General features: G+C 38.9%; 1 long non-coding RNA gene across 3 annotated transcripts in view; it reads left to right on the plus strand.

Moving 5' to 3' along the window:
- The window catches only part of LOC133663200 (uncharacterized), a 69,070-nt gene that overhangs the window by 20,699 nt on the left and 30,389 nt on the right, over positions 1-17,982 (plus strand). For 2 of the 3 annotated variants that reach the window (XR_009828258.1, XR_009828259.1), the window contains exon 4: positions 12,040-12,141. This is a non-coding gene — a long non-coding RNA (uncharacterized LOC133663200). Of the gene's footprint in view, positions 1-12,039; positions 12,142-16,385; positions 17,395-17,982 lie in introns of those variants that run through there. The other variant, XR_009828257.1, reaches the window with a different exon arrangement.

Consider the following 17,982-nt stretch of genomic DNA (forward strand, 5'->3'; position numbering starts at 1 on the left):
GGTGACTGAACTTCTCACCCTATCTCTTAGGGAAATGCCAGCCAGCCTTCTGAGGAAACTCATTTTGGCCGCTTGTATCCGCGATCTTATTTTTTCAGTCATGACCCACACTTCATGACCATAGCTGAGAGTAGGAATGTAGATAGCTCGGTAGACCGAGAGCTTTGCCTTCTGGCTCAGCTCTCGTTTCGTCACAACAGTGCGGCAGAGAGACTGCAATACTGCCCCAGTTGCTCCGATTCTCCGGCTGATTTCCTTCTCCGTCTTTCCCTCACTCGTAAACAAGACCCAGACATACTTAAACTCCTCCACCTGAGTCTTGTTCTCTACCTGGACTGTACAAACCATCGGTTTCCTGCTGAGAACCATGAGATTTGCAGATGCTGATCCTCATTCCAGCCGCTGAACACTCGTTAAGATTAATAATACAAATTGATCAGATTACCAAATGTATTAACGATTATAGCTTAACACGGGGGTTGACAACCTATGGCTCTAGAGCCTAATGTCGTTAGCGATATTTATGTAATGTAAAACACTACTTTTGATGTGGTTTTGTGTCAAAGACAGTATAAGCGCAGCAAGTTCGATACAGGAAATATATTTTTACTCGTGAACGCAGCAAGCATCACCGCGCTAAAATGAACTTGTTATCAAATAGGAAGAGGCACCACCGCACATACGCACACAATGGGAAGAATATTCAACAACAAATCAAAACTTGGGTTGACAAACTTGCGATCCAAACAATACCCCGTTTGTTGACAAGAAGATATGACAGCCATCGAAGCACATTCAATTCATTTGTTAACCAGTGGTAACATAAAACATGAAAAGATTCTAAAGAGTTGGCGTCAGTGCCGACAAACTCCCGCTGCTAACTGCTAAAGCTAACAAACCCTCGATGTCACACATCACTAGGCAACAGGCCCCGCCTTTTACATGCACAGACACACGCACACTGTGCTCTCATATAAAACGTCTCAACGGCATATGCAAAATATATATATTTTTTAAAGTAACATTTTAATTACTTTTCCTAATAATTAATAGCATTTATTAAAGAGTAATTGAATTACTTTTTGGGTGAAGTAACTAGTTTCTATAATTAATTACTTTTTAAAAGTGATTTTCAGAGCACTGCCCACATGAGGCTACACAAAAAGAAGGAGATTGTTGACTATGGCGCTGACTACAAATTTTCGGGACTTATGCAGATCCCAAGTACATATCAGCAGGAACCAATAGGTAAGAAAAGTTGGTTTTGCATAATATTGCGTAGGGATGCAACTAACGATTAATTTGATCATCGACTAATCTGTCGATTATTACTTCGATTAATCGATTAGTAATCAGATAAAAGAGACAAACTACATTTCTATCCTTTGCAGTATTTTATTGAAAAAAAACAGCATACTGGCACCATACTTATTCTGATTATTGTTTCTCAGCTGTTTGTACATGTTGCAGTTTATAAATAAAGGTTTATAAAAAAAATATATATATATATATACAAATAAATAAAAAATTGCCTCTGCCCATGCGCATAGCATAGATCCAACGAATCGATGACTAAATTAATCGCCAACTATTTTTATAATCAATTTTAATCGATTTAATCGATTAGTTGTTGCATCCCTAATATTGCGGAAAAAAACACTCGATAATATGTCTTTTTAATAATACCCGTATGTTGAATCAAGCAGTGTGGCTTCGTAGCCTACCAAAGTTGTACTAAAACGTTGACAGATTTTTGAGTGTCGTGTGTAGTGTTCTTTATTCGCAATGAAAGATCAAAGTTTTGCGCTTGCTTACTAGCGTTATTTATTGAATAGGCGTCAACTTGCAGTCCACGTGTATCTCTTATGTGTGATCGCCATCTACTGGTGGCACTTATCATTACACCATGTACCAAATCAAATTGCTTCGAGGTCGCTAAGCACAACTAGTATTAAACCACACCGGGTTATAGGGCGCACTGTTGATTTTTGAGGAAATGAAAGGATTTTAGGTGCGTCTTATAGTTAGAAAAAATTGGTACTTAAAAGGCTGAAAATGAATCTTCAAACTTTGTAAAAGCCCAGGGCCGCCCTCATCTTACACCCCCCCCCCCCTCCCCCTACTTTGACAACCCTGCCTGGATGACACAATAATTATTTCATCATATTTGAGAAGGAGTCTCTGAAGGTGTGGATTTACCGCACAGTCAACACATAAAAAAGGTGTAAAATGAATGAGCTTCATTGGTGTGAACGTGCTTGATAAGAACAAGACACGTCTCCCAGGGAAGAAAAAAAACATGGATCCCGTGGACGTTGCTTGGGGTGAAAGGACATCGCTCATCTACCTTGCCTGGAATACTAATTGTGTGGCTTGGGGAAATGTATCAACTTAGAAGTTGCAACAGAATGGGAGAACTGAAGCAAATAGGATTTAAAGCACAACAAGACAAAAGCAAATGTCTCTGAAATGACTCCACAAAGAGTCGAAGGAGGGAGATGGAAAGCCTAAAAGAGAAACAAACCATTATGGATAATCGGATTTGTTGTGTGTGGCTGTTCCACCTAGCCTCGCAACCCCCAGCTCCCTTCATTAAAAAAGCCTATAATTAATGCAAAACTGGCTGTAATCCTGTCCGTTTTCAATTGAAGGCAATGTCTTGTGGGACCGGGATATGCAGGTGAGCGTGTCTGAGTCCTGACTACGGAGGACACGGAGGGGATTGCTGCTTGCGAGGGAGCCGTCGCTGTGAATGAGGGGGTGGGGTGGTGGAGCCAGGATTCATTTTGAGGGAGTCTGGTTGCTGGGAGGAGCTGATAACATGGGTCAGTGGCTGCACCGGCACCTGGACCCTGAGTGTCCCTCCGGAAGGCAACTTTAATGTACCGAGAGGCAGGTGGTTTCATTGGAGTGTGTGGTCCCGGCTTTGCCTAATGTGCCTGACGCATGTTGGAGTAAGAGCAGCTAATTGAGGACAGCTGGTGTGGAAGAGAATTGTAAACACAAGAGGATTCGGTCCTGGCTCTCGCGATAAGCGATGAATATGTGAAGTCTGATCTAAAATCTGTCCCAAGGTGTGAATGTGAATGGTTAATTCTGTGCGTCATTGACTGATCATCAGTCCAGAGTGAATGTCTAATGCCAAAACAAGAAGAATCTATGACGGACCAATATTTTGGTAGTCGTACCAAAATGTATGTATAAAGAAGACCATGAAAAAATTTCCTTAGCTGTGTTTCCTTTACCCTTAGAAATGTGTGAGGTGAATTATACCATGTAGCATTTTCTTATATGATTGTTAACTATTATATGTTTGTATTTGGTCACAGAATCCTTTAGATGATTGTTGTACTAGTAGAAGTGGGTCAAAATCTAGTTTCTAATGCAATATGGTCTTAAATCTGCTGCTATAAAAACATTTGTTATTGCTTTAGCCCTGCCTGACTCGCCGAGGAGAGGCTGCTTGAATGCGGTGGTGACGCTTCAAATGGGTTAGCATGTTTGACGTGTTGTCAGAAGCAGCTGCTGAACAATGTCGGCAAACCTCCGCCCTCCATTGTTGTATCGCGCAGCCAAAGTGTTCCCAAACGAGGGATCTTAACGAGGCAGGAGGGTCTTCCAGCTCTAGCTTTTACATGTTGTCATAGCCCAGTCGCTGCTAGCATGCCGTGTGTTGTCGGTGTGCATTGTTTACACAACGTGCGGTACGCTACTTAATATGTCCTTGTGGAAACTCGTTCGGTACACCTCCGAACTGAACCGAAACCCCCGTACCGAAACGGTTCAATACAAATACACGTACCGTTACACCCCTAGTAAACACAATAACAACATCTGGTAGGCAGCCCTCACAAGTAGGAGGATAGGGGTCACCAAGCAACAAACTGGGTGTTGTCCAGACTGACCGGCCCCAAGGCAAGAACAACAAAGAGTAACTGTCTTTGTGTAAAAGGTATTTAAGGACAGTTGTCCAAGAAGACAGCAGATAAGATTTCTGGCCCACTCTTTCTCCTGGAGCTGCAGCTCCAGTCCGAGGCCCGCTGAAACAAATAAATCTTTATTTTCGACGATTCCTCGTTGGCGTGCTCTTGGCCCATCACCCATCACACGACCATCAAATATAAGACAATTGCTTAAATAAACTGGTAATAGAAACAACCATATTTCGAAAAACCTCTCAAAAATCTCTAAGGCATTTTTGCGCTCTTGTGAGGTGTTTGAGATGTTTTGATATTTACGTTTTTTTGCATTGAGAGGTCACCTAAACATCGAACCGGTGGGGCATCAATGCAGGACAACTAAGGCACAAAGACACTCGTTGTGGCTTGTGCAGCCCTTTGAGACACTCGTGATTTAGGGCTATATAAGTAAACATTGATTGATTGATTGATTGATTGATTGAAGGCAGACTGGTCTTGGTCTCGCTTCCGATAAGTCGGCCAGGGGAGAGCGAGGCGGCATTTTCTCGCGGATCCCTTCCAGGGAATAGAGGCCCACCCGCAGGCTCGGAGAGACCCACATTTCCGAACAAGTGTCAAATGAGCCGTAAGGACATTGTCTTTGAGCGAAGACCCGCTGCCTTCATCATTTATTGACATCACTGCAACAAAGGCTGCAATATCTTAGCTACAATATCAAAGTGAAGTCTCGCGAGATGAGATTTTACCAGAATTACGCAAAACACCCTTGAACGGAAACACCTACAAGTCACAAATATACTTTGTAGAAATTTTAGAAATATCGCTTTTATTTTGCAAAAAAACTGCAATGGAAATGCAGCTTTTATTGGCTTTTTAAAAAAAAAAAAAAAATCTCATGATACATTAAACATGTTTCTTATTGCAATCAAAGAACAGTTTTGTCATTAAAATAAGATAGTGAACATACTAGACAACTTCACTTTTATTGGTAAGTAAACAAAGGCTCCTAATTTGTCTGCTGACATTCGTTAACATATTGGGTCATTTCCCATTGTATTATTTTGTCAAAATAGAATGGAATAGAATATAAAGTACTTTATTGATCCCTGGGGGAAATTCAGCTCCACAATTCGCTCACAATAGACAAGAATAATAATAAATAATATAATATATATAACATATTATATATATAATATATAAATAATATAAATATATTCTACATATACTCTACATTTAAGTACCTCATAATAAAATGATGAGGGACAAGCGGTAGAAAATGATTTATTAATTTACTTGTTCATTTACTGTTAATATCTGCTTACTTCCTGTTTCAACATGTTCTATCTACATTTCTGGTAAAATGTAATAGTCACTTATTCTTCTGTTGTTTGATACTTTACATTAGTTTTGGGTGATACTCCAAATGTAGGTACGGATCTGGTACCAAGTAGTTAAAGGATCATACATTGGTAAAAATTTAAGTTCTCCTGAGTTCATAAACAATAAAAAATGACAATAATTTGAGATAATAAAAAATATCTATAAAATCATTGTAGTATCGACTATATACAGCTCTTCTGTTTTGTATAGATCCACCCATTTGTTTACATTCAGGAGTGATAGATTGCTGTTAGCTATTGTATCCTCCTATGGTGTGTAGTGAAGCATGTTTAGCTATTCCTCGTCCTGCAGGCATGATACATGTAAAAAACTTACTTTATTCCTCGCCATGGATTAGTGATTTAGAAGTAGCTAAAACACTGTGGCGAGGGTGTTAGCCGCTAGCTATATTTTAAAACACTGCTTCAGTGTTTATTGCTCCCTCTTAATACGTTAGTTTTCTAGCCAAAATACGTCCATTCTCACTATTTCCGCTTGTAAGTGCGCTATGTGTGTGTTGACATATTACCAGCTATGCCATCATGTCCATGATAAAAAAAAAAAGTACCAGTATTTTTCAAAGGCAGCCTAGTACTTTTTAAATTCATTACTACCGTGGTACTTAATTAGGACCGTACAACCCCAAACCGATCATATTTTCAAAAAGGCCCAGTTGAGCACCGGACCTTCAATATTTTTTGTATTTTTGAAGCGTTAAAGGCCTACTGAAATGAGATTTTCTTATTTAAACGGGGATAGCAGATCCATTCTATGTGTCATACTTGATAATTTCGCGATATTGCCATATTTTTGCTGAAAGGATTTAGTAGAGAACATCGACGATAAAGTTCGCAACTTTTGGTCGCTGATTAAAAAGCCTTGCCTGTACCGGAAGTAGCGTGACGTCACAGGTTGTGGAGCTCCTCACATCTGCACATTGTTTACAATCATGGCCACAAGCAGCGAGAGCGATTCGGACCGAGAAAGCGACGATTTCCCCATTAATTTGAGCGAGGATGAAAGATTCGTGGATGAGGAAAGTGAGAGTGAAGGACTAGAGGGCAGTGGAAGCGATTCAGATAGGGAAGATGCTGTGAGAGGCGGGTGGGACCTGATATTCAGCTGGGAATGACTAAAACAGTAAATAAACACAAGACATATATATACTCTATTAGTCACAACACAACCAGGCTTATATTTAATATGCCACAAATTAATCCGCATAACAAACATATCCCCCCTCCCGTCCATATAACCCGCCAATACAAATCAAACACCCGCACAACACACTCAATCCCCAAAGTACCGTTCACCTCCCCAAAGTTCATACAGCACATATATTTCCCCAAAATTACGTACGTGACATGCACATAGCGGCACGCACGTACGGGCAAGCGATCAAATGTTTGGAAGCCGCAGCTGCGTACTCACGGTAGCGCGTTTCCAACTCAAAGTCCTCCTCGTAAGAGTCTCTGTTGTCCCATCTCCACAAGCATGCATATCCAACTCAAAGTCCTCCTGGTAAGAGTCTCTGTTGTCCCAGTTCTCCACAGGCCAATGGTAAAGCTTGACTGTCATCGTTCGGGAATGTAAACAATGAAACACCGGCTACGTGTTTGTGTTGCTGCAGCCGGCCGCAAGTACACCGCTTCCCACCTACAGCTTTCTTCTTTGCTATCTCCATTGTTCATTAAACAAATTGCAAAAGATTCACCAACACAGATGTCCAGAATACTGTGGAATTTTGCGATGAAAACAGACGACTTAATAGCTGGCCACAATGCTGTCCCAAAATGTCCGTTACAATCCGTGACGTCACGCGCAAACGTCATCATACCGAGACGTTTTCAGCAGGATATTTCGCGGGAAATTTAAAATTGCACTTTACTAATCTAACCCGGCCGTATTGGCATGTGTTGCAATGTTAAGATTTCATCATTGATATATAAGCTATCAGACTGCGTGGTCGGTAGTAGTGGCTTTCAGTAGGCCTTTAACAATACTTATTTTTGTCACGGAAAACCTACATTTTATCTTACAATATAATAATCAACCAGTAGCATTGATCTCAAACAATGACTACTAATTGTATCTTTTCAAGACAGAAAACCATTGGTGGTCTTTGCCGTGGTTGGTATACTTAGTCCATGTATCGATCCTTCCCTATTAAAGTCTCTCAGCCGCTTTGCCTCGCTGCAGAAGGACAAGCACCAGCAAGAATTGTCACACCGTGGTGAGGGATGTCTTGTCTTGGTTTTTTCTGTCTTGTGATTTGCATATTTTACTTTGAAAAGTAACTCTCCTCTCGTTTCAGGTCACTTGCCCTTCCTTCTGTGTCATCAGTCTGACGTCATCCCTGTTCCCTGATTGTTTCCACCTGTTCCCTATTACCCTCATGTGTCTTATAAGCCCACTCCTCCGTTTGTTCTGTGCCAGATTGTTTCGTTCATTCGTACTTTCCAGCGTCTACGTCCATGTCCATGCCTTGCCTTGTATCCAGTCTATATCCCATGTTCTTGAATCCCTTCGTGGCTATTTTGAGTTTTCCTTTTTCCTCCTCAGCAGAGTGATTTTTTGTTATTGACTTTATTCAGCCGAAGTGGTAAGTTATTAGTTAAATTCCTCAGTTTTTGAGTGACTATTTTTGTTCAACTTTATTAATTAAGATAGTGTAGAATTTTTCATAGCTGTTGTTTATTCCTCCCGTTGGAGCGTTTTTTGTTTATACATTTTATAGCATTTACTGCGCCAATTATTAGTTCGTCTTTGGTTTTGTGTTTTCCTCCGTTCGGAGTGATTTTCAGTTGTTCCTATTTTTTGGAACCTTTTTTCATCGATTAGTTTTTTGGTTAATTATAGTATTGTATTCCTTGACTTTGGAGGTGAAAGGAAGCTGCCAAAATAAAAGCCTGTCAAGTTCCCTACTCTGCATCTGAGTCCAATCCTTTTACCAAGCCTTGACAAGAATAATGATGTCACACTTATATTAAATATATTACACGGGCAGGAGAAAGTCCCGATGCTGACAAACAGAAAGATTTTTGAAGGATGGCACAATCAGAGGGTGGGCTCTGCTGGCGTAGCCTCATCTCAGGTTTATGCCCTGAATTTGTTGAAGAAATGTGCACATTCAGCAATTATCGAAGAGTATTTTTTTAAAAACGGTTGGAATCACACAAAAAGTACATCTATAACATATCCTGGGGAAACTGGGAAAAGATCCCCAGCGTCTAGGGCAGGGTTGTCCAAAGTGCGGCACGGGGGCCATTTCTGGCCGTTTTTTTTTTTACAGCACATTTTAAAAATATTATTACAAAAAAAAAACATACAGAGTGGAATAATAAAGCAAACACGTGTTATGTAATGAGAAAATAATGCAAACTTGACACAAATGAATTTAAAGCTGTCATTGCCGTACTTGCCAACCCTTCCGATTTTTCCGGGAGACTCCCAAATTTCAGTGCCCTACCCGAAAATCTCCCGGGGGCAACCATTCTCCTGAATTTCTCCCGATTTTCACCCGGCCAACAATATTGAGGGGGTGCCGTGACGGCACCGCCTTTAGCATCCTCTACAACCTGTCGCCGCTTCGGCTTTTTCTCCATACAAACAGCGTGCCGGCCAGTCACATGTTGTATGCGGCTTTTACAGACACACGTAAGTGACTGCAAGACATACTTGATCAACAGCCATACAGGTCACACTGAGGGTGGCGTATAAACAACTTTAACACTGTTACAAATATGCGCCACACTGTGAACCCACACCAAACAAGAATGACAAACACATTTCGGGAGAACATCCGCACCGTAACACAACATAGACACAACAGAACAAATACCCAGAATCCCTTGCAGCCCTAACTCTTTCGGGCTACAATATACAACCCCCGCCCCCTCATACCTCAAACCCCCATCTTCCGAATTCGGAGGTCTCAAGGTTGGCAAGTATGGTCATTGCTCAAAAATTAATAATAAATAAAAATCAATTATTGACCTATTTGAGGCTCCAATTACTTCACATCAAATATTCCACTTTGAAATATGTTTTGCTTTCCTCCTAAATAAAACATGAAAATATAAAAAAAAAATACAAACGTATAGATCTGAAGTCGATTCAAGAGTTGAGACTAAAAATAAGATATATTGATATATAACTTATTTTTTAACAGTTTTATGATTATAGGCCTTTTTTGAATACCTGAAACCTTTGGTCAAATTTTTAATTCTTATTGTTAAAAAAAAAAAAAAATTACATTCACCATTGCTGTTATAAATCGTTATAAATTGTTTATGTATTTAAGGCTTCAATTACTTCACACCAGATATTCCGTTTTGAACATTTTTTGGGGAAAAAATATTGAATATGTTGGGTTTTTTTTTTCCATAAAAAAGGCTTATTTGACAAAAAAAGGGCATACAAATATAAGAAAATGTAAACTATATTGAAACGGATAGAGCTGAAGCTGATCTATAGATATTTAATATATTACGTTTATATAACACTTAGTTGACACTCAACAAAATTTGGACACCCCAGGTCTAGGGACTCCTGTCAGCTTTCAGGATTTCATTGAAGTACAAAGTGGTCAATCTCGTTGTTTTAATGAGTAATGTAAGTGCCGTATATAAGTAGCTACTTTTTTCTGACGCTTTCAACCCTGGGTCTTATAAAACGGCGTGGTTACTTTATGGATTTTTCTTTGCTAATGGCCGTAATGTTTTGTATTCAATAGTTTTCACTAAACCCAAACTGAGACACTGAAATCATGTGTAATTGTCCGTGCTACGGCGCCATCTTTTGGACGAGTTTGCTCACTGCAGGTGTTGCGGGTTGAAAATGAACTTCCCTGTTTTAATGTCTTACACCAGAAGTCAAACCGTCCACAGCGTTACTACTCGTATGGATTCTTCATTCATCACTCCAAGCAACGTTTTGTAAGTTTTACAATATAACTAAAACAATTCATACTTACTAAACCGTCCCATGTGTGATGACTGTAGGAGTGTTTTCATGCATATGTGTACGTGATATGGTAATGTAATGAAGCTAGCGCTGTTAGCATTAGCTAATATGCTAACAGGTTTACGAGTGTCTGTGTTAGTGTAATTAATTGGCAGTGGCATTCTTTTTGTATTGTTTCAGTAACACAAATTCCTCAGTAAATTCACCAAAACCTCAGCGTGCAGTTATTGAGTCTGTTTAGTTGATTGGAGAGCTAGCTTACACAATGACAATGACTTCTGTTTTATTTAATTAGCCATTTTACTGCCGTGTTACAGACACCGTTTGAAAACAATTGCAAATAAACATTTACAAAATCTTTCATTTCACAAGGTATATACCTGGGGCTTATAGTCCGGTGCGGATAATATATGGAAACTATATTTTTCTTCAAAAATTTAGTGGGTGCGGCTTATATCCTGGTGCGCTCTATAGTCTGGAAAATATGGTAGTTTTGTTTTGTAAAAACAACATGCTGTCCCTTCAAAATGTCATTTTTTCCTTTTCCGATTTTTTGAAATAAGCTTTTTGGCGGCGTGTGGGGATGGCAGTTTGGAAATATGCTCTAGAGCAGTGGTCCCCAACCTTTTTGTAGCTGCGGACGGGTCAACGCTTGTAAATTTGTCCCACGGATCGGGGGGGGGGGGGTATTTTTTTTATTTTTTTATTTAATTTTTTTTTTTTTTTCCATAAAGAAATACAAGCATGTGTGCTTACGGACTGTATCCCTGCAGACTGTATTGATCTATATTGATGTATAATGTATATATTGTGTTTTGTATGTTGATTTAATAAAAAAATAATATATATATATACTTTTTTTTTTTTTTTTTTTAACTTTTGTGCGGCCCGGTGGTTGGGGACCACTGCTCTAGAGTACAGGGCGAGAGCGATTACGGTATTTCGATTATTGTGTGAATGCCAGAATTCCAGGTTTTCCAGGACATTTTTCACATTCAAAATGAATTGGCCATTTTTCAAACTTTCACCATTTCCACATTTTTCAACCTATTCATACCCTTCCACCTTCAACACATTCCACCACTCTGGAAATTCAAACAAGTTAAAAAAAAAATGCAGGATTTTCCAGAACTCCTGCTTTTCCAATGCCCTATTTACACTCTTTTTTCTTTTCTTCTGGCGACTACTCCTCTCACATTTTTCAACCCACTTCAACCGTTCCACCATCAAAACATTCCTCTTAATCAGGACAAAAAAAACAAGGTTGTTTTTTTAACTGGAAAAATTCCCGGTTTTCCCAAAATTCCAACAATTCCGTAATACCATTTCTCAATTCAACAAGTTAATACGTCAACATTTCTCGACCGATTTCAAAAATTCCAACGCCGACCATTTCAACTCATTCAGATCATGCAAATTTTTTACCATTTTCAAAAAAAATCCTGCTTTTCCCGAAAATCCCCAATTTTAGGGAAATTGCCATTGAAATGAATGGGACATTCTTCAAAGTTCCACAATTTTTCATCTGATTCAAACTGTTCTACCTTCAAAATATTCAGCCTGTTTGGGAATTGTGTGTTCTACTTCCACAATTCTAAAAAAAAATCCAGGGTTTCAGTTCGACTTCAGCATTGGAGCATTCACACGCAATTTCTTCAGGAATTGCCTCATCTAGTTCTGTATGTCTTGCATGTATGAACACATTGACACTAAAGAACCTTTGAAGTCTTGAGGTTCATTTGACACAAACTAATGTCATTATTTGCTGTTCTAGATGTCTCCCAGGACCACACGTCACTGTTTTCCAGACATGTGTAACGTCCTCCTAAAACCGGGGATTGAGGTAACACAGAGGGAAAATCCAACCCAAGTGAATGTGAGTATTTTTGAGGAACCAAAGCTTACCGACATTGCCGCAATCCTGACCGCAATTTTGGAGCAGGTCCAATTTTATCCAGAGAGCATGACATTCCATCACACAGTGCTAAACGAGTTTACACTGACAGAAAGTCAATAATCAACCATGTCAAATCTGAAGTTATTTGTATTCCGTCAAGTCCCGAGGACCGTATTGGACTGTGGATTCATTATAAACATTATGTTTATCTTTCTTATTCCGTCACTTCAAAATGTCAGAACTGTGTTCATCTTGTTGATTGACCTTTCGGAACCATCCGCACTGCGGGCAGTACTAATTACACGCTTTCTATCTCACACAGGTTATCAGCGGTTTCAAAACAATGAGCCAATTACTATGCAATGTTGGACCCTTTCATGTATGGAAATACAATTTGTCTGACTTTATCAGTGTAGAAAGAAGGGTCCGGCATTTATTTACATTACGATATTTTGTCTCTAATGGCCACTTTTTAAACGTCCTAACTACAGATGTCAGATAATATCAGGCTGCCGATATTATCGGCCGATAAATGCTTTAAAATGTAATATATCGGTTTCAAAAAGTAAAATGTATGACTTTTTAAAACGCCGCTGTGTACACGGACGTAGGGAGAAGTACAGAGCGGCAATAAACCTTAAAGGCACTGCCTTTGCGTGCCGGCCCAGTCACATATTATCTACGGCTTTTCACTCACACAAGTGAATGCAAGGTGTACTTGGTCAACAGCCATACAGGTCACACTGAGGGTGTCGTATAAACAACTTTAACACTGTTACAAACATGCGCCACACTGTGAACCCACACCAAACAAGAATGACAAACACATTTCGGGAGAACATCCGCACCGTAACACAACATAAACACAACAGAACAAATACCCAGAACCCCTTGCAGCACTAACTCTTCCGGGACGCTACAATATACACCCCCCGCTACCCCTTACCCAAACCCCGACCACCTCAACCTCCTCATGCTCTCTCAGGGAGAGCATGTCCCAAATTCCAAGCTGCTGTTTTGAGGCATGTTGAAAAAAATAATGCATTTTGTGACTTCAATAATAAATATGGCAGTGCCATGTTGGCATTTTTTTCCATAACTTGAGTTGATTTATTTTGGAAAACCTTGTTACATTGTTTAATGCATCCAGCGGGGCATCACAACAAAATTAGGCATAATAATGTGTTAATTCCACGACGGTATCTGTTGATATCGGAATCTGCAATTAAGAGTTGGACAATATCGGATATCGGCAAAAAAGCCATTATCGGACATCTTTTAATTTTCCTGAGGGAACTCTCCTGAAGGAATCAATAAAGTACTATCTATCTATCTAGTCCTTACCTATTTTCAAAGAATTTGCTGCCACCTAAGTGGCGAGCGGCTAACTGCGGGGATGGTTTTCAGCGACAGGAACTGGGAGGCGAGTCAGGATAGAGGGAAAGATGAACGCAGCAATGTACAGAGACATCCTGGATGAAAACCAACGCTTCCCATCCAACCTGATGGAAGTTGAAAAGGTGCTGCAAAGAGGAATGGGCCAAACTGGCCAAAGATAGGTGTGCCAATTGTATTTAAAAAAAGGTCTAATTACTACCAAAGGTACCGTATTTTTCGGAATCTTTAAATTTTCTCAAAAATCGACAGTGCGCCTTATAACCAGGTGCGCCTAATGTACGGCATAATTCTGGTTGTGCTTACTGACCTCAAAGCTACTCTATTTGGTACATGGTGTAATAAGTATGACCAGTAGATAGCAGTCATACATAAGAGATACGTGTAGACTGCAATATGATGGCAGTAAACAACACCAAAACGTTGTATGTTCCGTTGAGAATTCAGACCATTACACACAGTGTTCAAAAATCTGTCAAAATGTTTTTAGTACAACTTTGATAAACTATGAAGCCACACCGCTTGATGGCTTGTCGGCGCGTTAAACATACAAGTATTATTATGGTGTGTGTACAGGGACCGCAAAACGGAACCTATTAGCAGACATATCACCTGGCGTTTTGTTTGGCAATATTATCGAAAACCAACTTTTCTTACCTTCTGGTACCTGCTGATGTGTATTTGGGATCTGCATAAGTCCTGAAAATGTGCGCGCCTCCGCCATTGTAGTCCGTGTCGACACCGTAGTCGATAAGCTTCTTCTTTTTCCTCTACCTTCTTATGTGGCGTTCATCTTCCGCTGTTGCCATTTCTAATATAAAGTAGTGTAAAGGTATTAATTATAGTAGAAATAAACTGAAACTGAACGCTACACCGCTACAACAAAAATGACGGGGAGAAGACACTGTCAAAGGTAGGCAAAACGCTCAGAAAGCTACTAGAAAATAATCTGTAAAATATATAATCTGGTGCGCCTCTTGTATGAAAAAAGACCTGACTAGACCCGCTCAACGGCAGTGCGCCTTTTAATACGGTACATTGACAAAGTAGTGAGCAAAGGCTCAAATGGGATTTTTTTTATTTTTAATTTATTTGCAAAAAAGCTCTAAACAAAACTTTTTCACATTGTCATTATGGGGTGTTGTGTGTAGAATTTTGAGGACAAAAATTAGTTAATTTAATTTTGGATTAAAGTTGTAAAATAACAAAAAGTGGAAAAGGTGAAGCACGGCGAATACTTTCCCGATGCACAGTAAGTCAATAATACTCCTTTGCTGCAAATAAACTGCAGTTCTTACGTACTATTAGCACTGGAGGACGAGACTGTACATGCTACACATGGAGGAACAGCAAGCAGGGGCAGCATGTTGTCAGGAAAACAAGAGTAAAAATGTAAGGGTGAACTTTTTGAACTAATAATTAATAATATATTTAGTCACCTCACATATAACACAATGTTGTGTCTTTAAATACATGTAATATATTTTTTAGCATTTTTAAAAAAATAAGAAGATACCAAATAAACACCTCATTTAAAATATTAGCATTTCTCGAAATAAAATAAAAACTCAGTTTAGTTACTTTGTTAGTTTACTTACTTATGAAATAATTAATTGGAAAAAGTACAATAACAATAATAAACACTGTTAAAGGGATAACTGAATAATAATATTTTCGTACAGGCGGGATTTTTGACACACAAGGTTATGTAGTTATCGTAATATTAGTATTAATATTATAGTCTTACATGGGAAAAACTGTCAAAATGCAAGAGCTATACTTTGGAATGTAATGAGAACAAGCTGAAATGTTCTATTATACTTCAGTGTTTCCCACACATTCATTTATTTGTGGCGGCCCGCCACGAAAGAATTACGTCCATCACAAATTATTATTATTATTTTTTTTTGTCCTGTCCAGCTTCACAGGCAAATCATATAGTTGATGTAGATGCCCATATCGGCTGTTCAGATTTACTTTACAAAAGAGAAGTGTAGGATACTTCTCTTGTTGCCTTATTTGTATTTGACTTTATTAAATGTATTTATATTAGAAAAGACAACATGTGTATGTAACAAAGGGTGCAAAGTCTGCAGGCAGTAGGAAACACATGGTTAAGTGTAGGGAGTAAAACTGATGGCAGTCTAAAGTTCAAGATTTTTGGAGCTCTTTGTTCAGTGGGTCAGATGTTTGATGACGCTCTGTGTCTATCTACCACCACTACTGTTTTCTGTTTATTTGTTACTGACTGTGGCAGGACACCTCTGCCTCTGTTTCACTTTATGTTGCTGGTAAATAATATGGTTGTAGTAGTAGGCTAAAGTTAAATTATTTAGTATGCACTAATTAAAGGGGCAGAGCTTTAAGAGACGTTTTAGCTTTTATATTTTATAAGATATATTTTTTGTAAGAACCACAATTAATAAATATATTTCAGTGAATAACTTGTTGTTCAAATCTGTATATAAATATGTACATAAAGTGTTGTAATTACATTGTAAAATTGATGGATGGATGGACGTTTAACACAAAACTGTTATTATTAATTAGTAAGTATACATTTTTTTAGCCTTTTTAGAGAAAATCATATCATTGTAGTAAATTATGCAAATTACTCGATGATGTCATGGTGACCACGCCCATAACCACGCCCCCACCGCCACAGGTATCTTGGCAGTTTATGGGAAACACTGTACTTAGTCACCTATAACAGAGCTGACACAAAGTTTAATATTTAAATATTTATATCTGTTATAGCATTTTTTTTTTATAAAAAAAAAAGTCAATATGGCCCCCGCATACTTTGACTTTTCCATATGTGGCCCTAGGGGGAAAAAGTTTGGACACCCCATGTTTAAAGGGGACCGACTGGACTGTGTTGTTGCGGCGAGGATGACGAGCATGTGGTCGCTCAACAATCGCTTTACAACGAAACTCGGCGACACAAATCGTTTTTCTCCACACTCCTCGCTCATTCACACCCGGCTGACCCACTGACGCGTTCATGGCCCCAGGAAGCGTCTGACAGCACAAACTCCATAAGTGACATGGCGCTGCAATAATGAATACAGATGGTATAGGTCAGGAGAGAGCAAGCTGAGGGCGCACAAGGATGGACTCATCTCTCAACGACTTAGCAGCCACTTTTTGGAAGGTCTTTAAGGGGAACTGCACTTTTTTTTGTTTTTTTTGTCTATTATTATCCTTATGTATGACAAAAACAATTTTTTCCATTTTTATGCATTCTAAATTGTAAAGAAACTCTAGCAAAAGTCAGCGAAGGGTTGATGTTCCTTTGTTTGAAATATTTTCCTTCCTTAGTTTTATTTCTTTACACTTTTTCCTTCATTAAGGTTTGTAAGACTGAAAATATGAACATAAAATAAACATTACAAAGTATAACATCCATTGTGTGTTTAACATAATAAAATAGGTTTCATTGCATATTTTACATAATTAAAATAGGTTTAGTGTTATATACACATACAAATGTTTACACATATAGAAATTACACAACATTCACACACCAAACATTGTATGTGACTTATCACTGTTAGCGTTGTCGCCCTCTACTGGTCAAATCTATCACTACACGTATTAAACGAGATTGGATCGTTAATCTCAGACAAAAAAAACCAACATGACCACAAATACTAATGACATCACAAAGTAAGCAATTTCAATACAAAACAAACTAAACCTATTTATACACAAATTATATCTACTCGCAAATGTTTGACCAAGTTTGGTGGTTTGAAGGTTACACGCTGGGATTTCTACCATTGGTGCTTCTTGTGTCCGTCACTTAAAAAGGTCCGGCAGGAAACATTACTCAAGCACTTGCTCGGCTCGGGGCAGAACATTCATACTTGTTGCCCAGTCGTTGTTAAAAGTCCGATTTATCAATTTATTTGGATTTCTTTTCAGGGCTGAATGAGTACCGTTTTTTCAGTACTGTAAGGCGCACTTAAAATGACAGTGATCCTAATGTACGGAAATATTCTGGTTTTGCTTACCGAACTCGAAGCTATTTTATTGGTACATGGTGAAATGATAAGTGTGACCAGTAGATGGCAGTCAAACATAGAGATACGTGTAGACTGCAATATGAGTCAAGTAAACACAACCAACATGCTATATGTTCCATTGAAAATATAGAACATTACACACGGCGCTCAAAAATCCATCAAAATGTTTTAGTACGACTTTGGTAAGCTATGAAGCCGCACCGCTTGATAGATTGTACTGTACTTCAATATAGGAGTATTATTATGGTGTGTGTATAAGATAAGACATATTATCTGGCGTTTTGTTTCGCAGTATTATGCAAAAAGCAACTTTTCTTACCTTCTGGTACCTGCTGATCTGTATTTGGATCTGCATAAGTCCTGGTCCGTGCCGACACCCATAGTTGATAAGCTTCTA

The sequence above is a fragment of the Entelurus aequoreus genome, linkage group LG13 (assembly GCF_033978785.1).
Source record: "Entelurus aequoreus isolate RoL-2023_Sb linkage group LG13, RoL_Eaeq_v1.1, whole genome shotgun sequence".
NCBI classification, from domain to species: Eukaryota; Metazoa; Chordata; class Actinopteri; order Syngnathiformes; family Syngnathidae; genus Entelurus; species Entelurus aequoreus.